The 14186-nt window shown below is 36.5% G+C and overlaps 1 protein-coding gene across 1 annotated transcript in view; it reads right to left on the reverse strand.

Moving 5' to 3' along the window:
• Nucleotides 1-14186, reverse strand: part of Acvr2a (activin A receptor type 2A) — a 76790-nt gene that overhangs the window by 43194 nt on the left and 19410 nt on the right. The gene's annotated exons all lie outside the window — the stretch shown is intronic.

Consider the following 14186-nt stretch of genomic DNA (forward strand, 5'->3'; position numbering starts at 1 on the left):
TATAGTATTAAATGTAATATAATACAGAATATGCCTAAAATATAAAAACTATGTTGTGGCACTCACTAGAAGTTTACATCTAATCACTAATTATTTAACAGTTCTTTATGTAAATTCCTGACAATACCCAAAGTAAAACCAAGATTTTCCGGAGGCTGAGGCAGAAGAAAGGCCAATTGGGTCATGTATGAATAACACAACATCAATACAAAGTAGGGTAACTGAAATATATTCCAACACACAAATGACTGTTTCTCCCCATACAGACAACACCAAATATGTACGTCTGACAAAGACCAAGATTTGAAAATGTATTAACTCTCTTAAAATGCTATAACAAAGTCGTAGAGCTTGAAACGGATATCTTTTTGCCAGACATCTTTTCATGCTTTTCTTAATAAACAGAGATAATACAAAGAAGTATAGTTTTGTATTGACAAAACCTGTACAAGAGCTCATCATTTAAACTCTTCTCCAAACTACACAGGACTGTTCAAAAAAAAAAAAAAAAAAAAAAAAGGTGCTAAAAGTCCAGGAGGGACTTTTAAACACTAGGAAAGACTTATGCACCATATGCAAAGACTTTATAATGGAACATACTTATTTGTATAACATACACTAATTTAAAAAAATAACCAATCAAGATGAGAGAAGCTAACTAACCTGAGTTCAAATTCTAAGCTATTCAGTATCAAGAAACCCCATTATAATGTTTTCTCCAAGAAGACTTAAAAGAATGAAAAGGGTCTTTAAGAATTGCAGACATGTTGATACACAACCAGGGAAAATCTGAAAGCACCAGTATTTGGCTTTCATCTTCTCACACCTAAGGAATAACTTCCATCAGTTGCTCACAAACATGTATAAAGCTGTTTTAGTTTTTGGTGTTTTCCTCAACACCGACCTGAATACAGAGCTGACTAGTGCCAGGCATTTTGATATTTGGCATTAAACAGAAATAATTAAAAAAGAGAGTAATTTCAAAGCATCTTAACCTCAAACCTGGGAGGAAAGAAACAATGGGAGTAGAATTAAACTCAAAAAGCAAGAATGGAGACATAACTCAGCCCACAGTATTTGTCACACAAGCCTGAGGAACTGACTGCTAAGATTCACTGGCCAGCCAGTCCAGACAATCAGCAAGTCCCTGGGTTTAGCAAAAGATCTTGTCTCAAAAGTAAGTTGGAGAACAATTGAGTTAGACATCCAATGTCAACCTCTGGTGCACACTCACATGTGTGCAAGGGCCGCGCACACGCGCGCGCGCGCGCACGCACACACACACACACACACACACACACACACACACACACACACACACACAGTAATATTCACAAATAAATAGCTCAAATATACTTGATTCTTCTGAACATTAACTGAAGTATTTTCTAATTTTTTCATGTAAGTTGACTAACAAGGCAGTAATAACAAACAGGAAATCGAAAGACCCGCATGCATCCTCATTAATGCATTTTACTAAAGAAAATGTGTGTAGATAGCTATAGAAAAGTAGAATTTTAGCTTGAACACTACTTAGAAAAACAGTAAGTTATGTAAAAGTTAAGGAACATTTCCCATCCTAGCACAATTACTTGTCATTGCTGCCTGTTGAAACAGTGGCCACACTAACTTATTGTTGGTATTACAGTAATACGGACACCACAGAAAGTAAGCCTCTATAAAGACACTAAAAAGGCACTCACACTCATACTCACCATAAAATATCTGTCCATGCTAGTACTCAGTCATTAAAACATATTACCTAAAGCTGTCAAGTAAGAATTTGTAACTTAAGTGCCCTTCTCCCTCAAAAATAGTAAAATCAGAGGGCTGGAGAGATGGCTCAGCAGTTAAGAGCACTGGCTGCTCTTCCATAGAACCCAGATTCAATTCCCCACACCCACAGCTCATAACTGTCTGTAACTCCTGTTCCAGGATTCAACACCCTCACACATGCATACATGAAGGCAAAATATGAATGACCATAAGATGAAAATGAGTAATAAATCATTTTTAAAAAAAGAATGAAATCAAGTCACCTGTAATTTAAGTCATAAGCAATACAATTAGAATATCTAAGCTAGTTTATTTGTTGTTGTTAAGGAAGTATTAACTGAATTTAAAACTCTTGTCTATTCTTAGAATGTCCACTTTACCCCATTCAATCAATTATTCATCCAGAAACCAGACAAATTTTACTAAGGCAAGCAAAATTAAGCCACTCCTCTGCCTTTACCTATTCAGTGGCTTCCCACTATTGTAGATCTCACAATTAAGATCTTTAACAACTCTCAGAAGACCTTTCATAACCTGACTCTGGTCAGCTGCAGTTCATACCAGACAAGTACACTTTCTTTAAACATCAGTTCTCTTGTGCCATAATGCACTCTCCCCACTCTTAATGCTAAGATTATTTGAATAAGAGCTAAGAAAAAGCCTGGAAAGGTTTACAAATCATGGCTTGAGTTGTGTCCCTTCCAAAAGTTCTGTTGGAAGGTACCGGAGGTGCCACCAAATATGAGCTGTGCCAGATTTCCACTATCATAAAAAGGAGCCCTTGAAAGTGTGCTCTTCCTCTTGCTCTGTGCCATGTAAAGACTTAGTAGGAAGAACTACACCAGATGATAACAAGCTGATCTTGGACTTCCCTGTCTCCAAAATTATGTCAGAGTAAATAAATAAATAATATCTGTCCTTGCCCAGGCTCAAGTATTGTTGAGGGAGTTTGGAGGGAGGGAGGGAGGGAGGGGGAGGGAGGGAGGGAGGAGGGAGGGAGGGAGGGAGGGAGGGAGGGAGGGAGGTTAAAGACAAACTTGAAAATTACCAGTTCACAAAATGTCCTGAATTTACATATGAAATGGCATGTTTACTTCAATTGTAACCAATAATTGATCAGCTGTGCTGTCTAGGTGAACACACTACTTTCTAATATGTTTGTACCTACAAAAGTAAAAGCCAGAAAAACTGTCTTTAATAAGCATAGAGAATGAGGAGCTTTTTAAATCCAGGAGCATGATAATGTGGAATCACAGAACCCAGGAAGAATAAATAAAGTATTCACATTTAAATTTGGCAATGCAAGATTAACAAAATGATACCTCCTTGCTTACATTCCTCACAAATCCACATGGTTCCCACTGCTTTCTGGTGGCCATGCTAATCTTTTCTGTACATTTCTAATATTAATACAAGTGCTGTCTAAATAAAAAACATTTGCCTGTGTTTTAAATAAAATGTCTTACTAAAAAAACACTGGGACTTTGCTAGCATATCTTAAATACCATCCTACAGTCTCCCATACAAACCTTTGCATTCAGTATTCCTGGAAGAAACAAATATTCAAGGAACTGGAACTAATTCAAGGACTACAATTAATAATTATAGGACTTATGAAACATTTAAACATGAGGTAAACTTCTGAGGGAATAATACTGAAGGATAGTCCAAAGATAATATGCTTTCTTACAAGTTAAAAATCACTGAGAATGCCAGAATCTAAGTGAGGCTCAACTGGTTCAGAACAATCCCTGAGACTAGAAACCTGGGATCAAGACATAGAAGCTTTAGTAACAACAGCCCCTTTTCATACTCAATGTGTACCTGTACACTGAAGAGAAGGGAAGAGCCAGGAAGAAAAGGAGTGGAGAGAAAATGAAGTTGAAAGGACATGGAAACAACTGCAGCCATCAGTCATTCTCAGTTAAGCAGCTGGCTGGTGGGTGAGTCAGGGGTCAACAATTCTAACCCCTGGCTTTCTACTAAATCTGAAAACCAATTCCTAGTGAATTCACACACCCTCTTCCCACTTATCACTTAAATACCCATCTGCATCAATTTCCAATGAAGAACAGTTTTCCTTTTTATGTATTTATTCATTGGTTCATTCACTCATTTTTCATTTTGTGAATGTGTGGTGTATGTATGTACATGTGTATGAGTGCAAATGTCTACACACATGTGTGGAAGCCTGAGGTCGTACCAGGTGTCTTCCTCAAGCATTCTCCATTTTAATGTCTTTAGACAGGGTCTCTCATTGAACCTGGAGCTCAAAGATTCATCGAGGCAGGCTGCCCACACAGAGAGCTCCAGGGATTCCCATCTTTGTTTGCCAGTGCAGGGATTATAACTAAGAGTCAACACACCCAGCTTTTTAGGTACTGTAGTTGCTAAAGATACAAATACAGGTCTTCATGATTGCACTGCAAACATTTCACTGACTAAGCCATGTTTCTAGCACCAAATCTGTCTTTTTTTAAAGACAATTAAAAAGAGGGAACAACTGAAATACAAATTTGGACCCACCAAGAATTTGTTATCTAAAAGTACTACCAGCCTCACTGAGTCAGATAACAAGGACACAGGATGATGAGAACTGTGCCCCTAGGTGTCAGAGAGTATAAAGCTCAGTCTCTAATGTTTTCATCTCTAAATATAAATAAATAAATTATGGTATGTTTCTAACTCCTCAGAAGAGGCTTTAGGATAAATATCCATCTAAGAAATAAGGCAAGAGCATTGATACAAACAGAATGGGTAATATCAAAATCAAACACTAATGTTTTGCTAACTTTGGCACTTAGTTATTTTAGTTTTCTTTTATAAGCTACTTCATTCACTTTCAAATTGCATAATATAGAAAAAGGGGGAGGCAGGATCAATAAACTGAGGACCAGAAGTAATGAGCAGTAGACTGTTTAATGAGAAACAGGAAAAAAGACAAAAAACAAACAAACAAAACAAAAACCACAAAGATTGTCCATAGGAACAAAGGAAAGCCTAAGAGGTGAACATGAATGTTGTTGAAGATGTTCCACCAGGAACAGTGCCAAGCATACCACAAAACACAGCAGCTTCACTCAGCAGAAATGCCAAATATTGTCTGTCTATTTTGTTTCTGCTTCTCTATTTATTTCACTAGATAATCTTCACCATTTTCTCTGGTGACTATATCATACATTTCCTGGACCCTCAAACTAACATAAAAGGGAGGGTAAAAAAATAAAAACTGCAAGAGGTCAGCTGCTTCTGAAAAGTTGACCTTTTTTAACATCTGTATTTTTTTTTACAATTTCAAGAGTACAGTACTTACCTCATTATTCACCTCACACTTTCCCCCTCAACTCCTCCCATTCACTCTGCTCCCTCTCAAGACCTTATTTACTGTTGTTACATATGCACACACAAACACATACACACAAAACAAACAAACTGCTGAATCCATTTAGTGTTGCTTAAATGTATATATGTTTAGGGATGAGGACTTGGGGTTGGACAACCTATATAGATAGGAGTTCCCAGAGAATTCTTAGCAGCCACTAATTGTATCTCTTCATTTCCCCCATTTATGTTGGTGTTGTCACTGTTTAGGTCTTATTTAGGTGACCATACTGTTAAGATTTTATGGGTTCAACTCCCTATCAGATATAGAAGACACTATCTCACAGCCAAACCTCTGGACCTCTTAAATATTTCAATCCCCTCTTCTGTGATGCTCCCTGAGCCTTAGGTATAGGAGTTATGCTGTAGATTTGTCAAATGTGAATAGGCTTCTGCATTCTGACTAGCACATCACTTTCTGTGATGGGCTCCATCTGCAGCATAGAGAAGTGTCTTTGATAAAGGCTAAAAGCTACACTTTCCTGTGGATATAAGGATAGGTATTTACAATGAAACTGGGAATTATATGGGTTTAGGAGCCTGGCAGTAATGAACTCATTCTCTGGGGTCTATGTCCTCAGTAGCCACAGGTAGTAGTTGGCTGGGTTTACACAACCAATCATGAATTCCCCCCTATTTAGCCAGCCTTAAGACAGCTGATAGTTACCCCTGAGATATAGATGCCACTACTGCACTCAGGGATATTGTTGTGGTTTATTGGCTTTACATTTGAGTATGACTTTTAATTGTTCTTCTCCCTTGGAAGTTTGCAAAGCACCTTGGAATATTATGAGGGATAGTCCTCAGAATGAATTTAAAGGTCTTCAAGCACAGGACTTGAAAGTGACCTGAAGGTAATGAGTTTGTTTCTTCATTTAAGATCTGTTAGTATCATCTTAAGTTCCCAACACACACACACACACACACACACACACACACACACACACACACACACACACACACACACGGATGTAATATTCAACACCACTGTTAAGTTTTATCGTGCCCAATTCCTACAACCTTTGTCCCTGAAGGTAACAGTAACTGCCTGAAGAAACAGGCAGGATTTCTCAAAAAACAATTCTACCAAAATTACCAAACTGCTGATTTCTTGGCCTATTCCAGATTCACTAGCTCAAATTCTCTAAATGTGAGTTGTTCCCCTGGGACTCTGCATTTTAGTAAGCAGCTTTTTTACATGCAGAGAAAAATGGAGATTCTAGTATTACGTGCAGGAATCAAGTAAGAATACTTTTCAAGCAAGGAAATAAATACTCAAGAACAGCTTGCTCTCTGATGGAAGAAAATAGGAAATATTTCACACCCAAAAGGAGCATTCATTGCAGGGTGGCTCTTTATTCTGAGTTGGAGCTTTCATATGTTGAGGGTTTAAGCAGTTAATTAAAAAAAAAAAAAAGGTAATCAATGGTAGATTTTAGATAATCCTTAAGTAAACTATCTAAACAAGAGTAACAGATTGTGGGGTGAGATTCATCATACTGACAAGCTATAAACCTCTAAATTTAAAAATTAAAACTGATAACAGTCTTTTTAAAACTGAATGCAGTCATCCTCAGTATCTCTGGGGAAATGCTTCCAAAACATCCTCCCATAAAGACTATCTAAATCCAGAAATGCTCAGGAGTCTTATAAAAAGGTAAAATAATATAGTATTTGTATATAACCAACATACATTTCCTGCAAACTATAATTCATTTCTAGATTATTATGTCAAATATAATGTAAATATAATATAATATATATGCAAACAGTCATATAATGGATTGTTTTAACAATCAGGAAAAGAATATACATGTAAAAAAATAAAGTTTTGCTTAGTCCAGAGTTGGTTGAACACAGAAAGGTGAAACTCATGGATATGGAGGACAACCATATTCCTTTGATTTGAATGTCTAGAATCCCACTTAGCTCTTATGCTAATAAGAGCTTCAAAATTAATGGGGACAGAGGATTTAAAAGCAAACATCATTTTGTAGATAGAAAATCTGGCATCAAAAGCTACTTGATGAAAACTATAATCCAACAAAACTTATCTACTACAGAAATCATTATAGATAGGAATCATTGCAATTTAGGTTACCAACATCTAAAATTTAAATATCTGTTCACTAAATCCAACTTTTACTAACTAAGAAACATCAATTTGATGTCATCTTCACAGCTATATAGAGTATGTGGAAAGAGATAGTATTCTTCTGGTACTTTTACCCTGAATTAAATCAAATCTTATAGTCATCCTGTCTACTAGCTCTCCAAATGGGCACTCTATGTATAATAGCTATGCTTGAGTGTAAAACAAAACTTCCTTTGCTCTACCATAATCAACTAATTCAGGGAGTCTATGATGGAGCTTAGGAGTCTACATTTTTTAAGCCTGTACCCATGATGATTCTCATACTGGAAGGTCCTTAAACAACAGTTTAGAAGACAATCCTAACTAAGACAGAGAAATGAGGTCATCTTAGGGAGTAGGTGATAATCCCAGACCTCTGTCCTTTCATTATCAACTCCATTCATGGAATTTAGGAAGTTCTTTCTTCACCTGACACAGTATGTGTAAAGAAGTTTTTACCAAGCACAACACAACTCAAGAGGTTTCACTGAGCTAAATTCTTAAAGTGCTTTAAGAAGGTAACAGCTTAGGGGTATGAATAAACACACACTCCAAGGAAACATATTCCCCACCCCCTATCAGAAACTAAGAATTAACCTTTAGAAATGTGTCACACTAGCAAATGCCACTATCTGCTTTTTTTTTATTTAATCCATATAATTCTGTGAAGAAGCTATTATTTCTGCAAGTTTTATGGGAGAAAAAGCCTAAGGCTTCAGTGGTTGTAACCTGCACAAGAATACAAAGTTAAGTGGTCAGTACAGAACTAAGATGGAGAGCTGAGCTTTTTACCACAGTTATATAATGGCCAATGTGCCTATCATTAGGGCCTCTAATTCACTGCCTAAGCAATAAATTTTGATACAGTATTCTGCATGATCTTTCATCTGCTCGTAGGTCACAAAGAACTTTGTTCAGTTTTTGCTTCATAAAAATCAATCATTTACCTCAGACTCTTCCTCTCTCCTATATTAAAGTAAATCATCCTCCCTTCCTCCCTACCACCTACATTATGCTCCTGCAATCAATTTTATCTGATCTCAGTGGTTTATCTTGACTGTCACTGTAAAACTACCTCTCTTCTCCACATGTAACAACACACAGCCTAGGCTAAAAAGCCCTGGACTGTGAAAGATGATTTTCTTAATATGACAATCAACTGCTTTGGTCTTCTTATGGACTACTGCTGAGTATCTGCTCTGTCCTTTCCGTTTCTGACTCCAGAACACTCTGCTGCTCTTAACAGATAATTTGGCCATAATCTACCAATGCTTGTTTTCAAAAGAGTATCTGATTTCCCCCCCCACACACACACACACTTTTCCCCAGCAAAACAGCACTGATTGGGTGCCAAAATAAAGCACCTATCAATCATATCATCTGGTAATAAAAATTCCAAAACAATTATCTCAGCATAGTAATAAGTGTGAACATTTGAAGGAATACTTCTAGAAATAAATGAAGCTACTGGAAACATCTCCAAAGCAGAGTTACAAATCAGGTGGCAAATGCACTTTTCAAAAGTGTATCAACTACTTCACCTGTTATAACAAAGCTCAAGGGGAACCTTGGCAGATTCCATGACAGGTAAGGATGACCCAGACAGGGGACAAACATGCCAGTCAGAAAGAACTTAGTGATAAGTTTTATTAGAAAGAGAAAGTGGGAGACAGAAAGAGAAGAGGTAAAGAGACACAGAGACAGAGAGAAGACAGAAGAGTCCTGTCTGCCCCAGGGGAACAGCAGGAAAGAGCGTATATGGGCAGAGGTCTTCCTTTTAAAGGGGTCCTCCTTTGCACCTGCATCCAGACAAGTAGTCATGGAACCCTGGGCTGACCAAAGTACTGCCTGAGTGCACTCTGCCAGGTTACAGAGGCAGGCCAGCATAATGCCTGAATCCTTACACCACCTACTCCACAAGTAGTCTTATCCAGTACTTCAAAGTACTCTATTGACCTTTTCTTACTGCTTCCTCTTTTGTATGCTGAAAAATGTGCCCCAAGGTGAGATAAGTTATCTCTAACAAAAAAAAGGAAAAACATAGGAATGGTAGATAAGCAGAATGTTCATCAATATATATATGCTAAATGCACTTAACATGCTGGAAATTAGAAGATTAAAGGAAAAAAATATCATTTTAGAAAAGATACACTAAACGTGTGCCCTAAGCCAAGCTCAGCTGGATGACCTGAAGACCATGGCAGTCAACTCAAACTTCTACCTTGGTCATTTAGCATCATTCTTTTTAAATAGGAGGTAAAATCAGTACGTCTTTAATTGTATGAACCAAGAAATGAACTGATGACAATTTGTCTGAGTTTGTAGAAACAGCAGTGATAAACCAAAATACTTGAAGAAAAGATTTCAGTTTGTTGCTATCAGACAGAAAAAGAAATGAGAGGTACTCTGAAAAGATGAAGTGTGATGCAATGTATAATGCCACAGCATTAAATCAACTACACAGCATACAGAATAGTGAATGAAAACTTTTCCATTAATGCATGGAAGCTTTTTACACTGAGAAATGTCTGGGCTCTTAGTTTATCTTTACTACTATGTTTAATTTAGAAAAGATACTTTATAACTTATTTTTGATAGATGCAAAACTAGTAAGTGGGGCACATTTTAAGTTAGCTATTCATATAGTGGAATACACACATCAGATCATGTGTTCACCTATTCAGAGAAGAAATGACTAACTAGTACATGATCAAATTTACATGTTAGGAAAGTAACTTTTTTCTGCACAAAGTACTGCCGTATTGTCATGAAAATCAATCCCTAATTAAAAATAGCATATGAGTGCAGAGGCACATATGCTAGATCTGATGTGAATAAACTGAAACACCCATGGACTCAGAGTCCCTGTACACTAACTCCTGCAGGCTGAACTTGTAAGGGGCAATGCATAAATATTCAATATTTAGTGTCAACTTTAGCCTGTGTAAACCACAAAGGAACTAGCTAGTCCAAAGAATTAAACAACATAGTCTCAAGACACAAATACTATAATAAGAAGAAATGAGAAATGCATGCTAAACTACTTCTGATAAGGTATGCTTTATTTGAGGATGTACAAATATGTAAAGTTATAGTAAAAGTAATGTTTTCATTAAACAAAGAACAAAGAGGGGTGACCAAGAAGGATACCAAAGGAAGGAATAAGCCAGCAGTTAACTAGATGCTACATTACATGAGAATGTTAATCAACAGGCAGTTCTGACGGTGAAGGCCTTTTTACACTCCACACAGCTCTCTAATAATTTTGTGGTTTTAGTGAGAATATCTCAGTCTCTCAAATATTTCTCTGTAGACTTTTACTCAGCTATCTCATACTCTTTCACATCTACAACTCCACAGACCTCTCCATACCCTTTCCTCTCCTACCATCCACTAATGTAAGATGACTATCTTACATATCCCAAACACCATTATTCTGCCATCTAAAGTCCTACAAAAGAAACAAGGCAATGACTTACCCTATTTATCTTTTATCTCCCATGTCAGGTCTAATCATTATACCACAAGCATTCCATTCTTATTGTCCATATCCTCAAACTCCACAATCAGTTTTCCATCTACCTAAATTTTTACTCATTTTTTAAGGTTCATTGATATCCCATTTTCAAGAGGCAAGCTACCTTGTCTCTTGATTTTTCATTGTCCTACTTACTCAGCTGCCTTCTTATGTAATTCATCATTTAAATATAAACTATATTGTAACATTCACTGTTGATTTATATACAGAATTCTCTCTGCAACTAGAGAATATCTGTTTTCTTTATAGCAACACAAGAAGCAGTATATATCTTTTGAATGGCTCTTAATTTCACACACCATTCCCAGCTTTCCTCTAATCTTGTTTCATAGTTCCCCAAATACATTCAATCCCTGGATTTCCTCCCACAAATTCAAAATATTGTGCTTTAATACACCTACATATAATTGGGAGGGCCTTTACAAATCATAAATTGGATTCTGCCTTAAGAAAATAAGTAAAAGCAAGGATGAATAGTTGCCTTTCTGCATAATGATGCAAAATCAACTTTAACTGTTTTTACAAATATTCTACATGAACAGCAAAACATGAAAATTTAAAGATTTCATCAAACAATTCTGGACATCCAATTACCAACCAAGAGACAGCAACTTTAGCAATTTCTCTAATGGAGATAAAAATATGTGAATATTAGTGTGTTCAAATATTAAAGGGAAAGAACATTAAAAACACCAAATTAAATAATTATATCTTAGAAAACCCTAGAAACATTTTTAAGGATATAAAAAAACAATGACAGAAAGTATTTATGTAGTCAAAAAGGTCTTATAATCTTTAGAAAGGAAACTAGGAAAAATAAAACCAAAACTAGAAAATATTAAAGTGTTTCACAAAAGGACAGGATTATCTACATCTTGGGATACTTCCCAAAATTAGCAAACCTTTCCTCAAAAATGCCAATGTGCTACTTCCCAGAGTAACAATCCACAAGGAATGGGTGCCCACTGCAACAATAAGAAAAAAAACTTTAAGCATGCCACTGCAGATTCCATTTAATTTGTATTCAAATTACTTCCCAACCCTATCTTCCCATTGTAAGTTCTACTCACCTATCCAAAAGGAGTATTCAGCATATTGTTTATACTACTACACACATTACCTAAAAACTCTTACACATGCTGCCTATTTTGCATAGAATGTTCTATGGAGAAATCTAATGACTCCTCCCAGGTCCAGTCAAATGCCACAACCTCCATGATTTTTCATAATACAATGAACATAAACCAAACATGAACTCCACTGGCATTATTAAACCAGGTACCAAAGGAGATAAATTAGTAATAATTCCTACAGATGTCCTATGAGGAGAGAAATAGAAAAGCATCAATGACACAGAACAATGGATGAGTAAAATGTACTTCAACATAGAAAAGAGTCCTTAACAACTTGCTAAGGAAGAGCTGAGGGAGAAGGAAACTCAAGAAATACAAAAGGACAGAATATGAAAATAGATACCCAGTACATGGCAGAAAAACATTAGGTTTTTGCAGTGTTAAAGGACCAAAACAGAAGAAGTAACTGACAGGAAATGAAGGTAGAAACAGATAGTCCCTGGGGGAAATACAGTACTTGGTAAAATAAGAAAGCCTGACCAGCATCATTTGCTAGCCATAAGAAGTCAATAAAGAACTTTAGGTACATGAAAGGGTTTGGACAGGAAAAGAGAAAAATAATATAATTTCAAAAGAAAATTATCAAAAATGTTTAATGTTGTCAGAATCAGATTTTTGTCCATTTATAGATCCCTTAGTTTTATAAGTTCCACAATTTCTCCTAAAAAGAATGGAGAACACCCTTGCTTTCTTTGTTTTTTCCAAATTTTCTTTTCTCCCTTATGCTGAATAGAGAAGGAAAAGTTCTGATAAGGTCAGATAAGGAACATGAGGTTAGAGCACTGAGGAATGGAAACACAGGTATAGATCAGAGTAGAAAGTCAATACACAGTATTTAGTTCTTGCTTAGATTTGGAAGAGCTAAAGAATACTGAAAATGGCAATTTCTGGCTCCAATTTAATTTTACCTTTTCTGTCAGCTTACTCTTGAGCATCCCTCAAACAAAAATTTCTAACCTACCTTTCTTTTCTATCTTGAAAAGTGACAGACCACAGATGAATCCATCCTTATCTACATTTCAATCTCTTACAACATAGTATTTGTCTTCCTTACTCCATAGAAGCATCTCCTTCCTGCTAAAGTTGCAACAATGTGCAAAGTAAAAATCATCTAAAGTTACAAACAAAATGACAAAGTAGCAGTGACTTTTCTGAGACTCTGTCATGATTTCAAATTGTTGAATAACACCTATTATCTAGACTTCTTATGAAAGGCTACTCTTATAACTGGATCCATCTTGGTCTTCTACACAATCACTTCCTTTTCCTCCTTGCCCTGCTAATGTTGGTATTCTCCTGATTTTGGCCTTTGATTTTTCATACATTCTGGTTAGTTTATTTCATACAATACATCTAATGCCTTGACATTAAAGTACCTCTCTTCAGCTTGGCCCTCCACCTATGATTTACTTGATATTCTTCTCAGGCTGCCAACTAGAGAAACATAATAATAATGGATCTCTTTATTTTAACGTGTCAATCTAACTGCAATACTGCTACTAAAAAGAGTCCCGCCTTAACCTTCATCACAAGGTTCACACTCACTAGCAAATCAAGCCCTTTAGAATTTGACCCCTACCCAACCTCTTCAAAGACTCACCCTCCAATCACTGACTAATGTCTCACATATGCTCATGATATAGGTGTCTTGAACTAGTTTCCTAAAACATGTATCAATCATGTATATACTCATATAAACTGTTTCCTTTGTCTACTCACTCTTAACTTCTTTAGTCCTTTTCTGATCCCAGTACCAACTCAACAGTTTGTATCTCCGAGAGATTTGTGTGTATTCTATGCATACCATGATATACATGAGGGCCAAAATCTTGGGAAAGCTATACTTTTATCTACTGTGACCACTATGGCAACTGCAATACGTAGCAAGTATCAGAAAAGGGCAAAGTTAGTACACATCACTTTGTGAACCTTAAGTCTACATCATTCCCTTATATACACTGCTTGGAACAAATAAGTAATATTAAAAGTGTTGTTGAATCTCTCTCCTGTTTTCAGTCATCACTCTCCTGGATTCAATGCTTGATACCACTTTGCTGGCATTGACATTGACTTGTAATTCTCACTCCCTGCCAGGACCTGGAGACACACACACACACACACACACACACACACACACACACACACACACACACACACACACACACACACACACACAGAACCACTCTTCCCACCTTATTCACCTGGTGAATTTCTAGTCATCCTT

Source organism: Cricetulus griseus, chromosome 6 (genome assembly GCF_003668045.3).
Source record: "Cricetulus griseus strain 17A/GY chromosome 6, alternate assembly CriGri-PICRH-1.0, whole genome shotgun sequence".
Classification (NCBI taxonomy): Eukaryota; Metazoa; Chordata; class Mammalia; order Rodentia; family Cricetidae; genus Cricetulus; species Cricetulus griseus.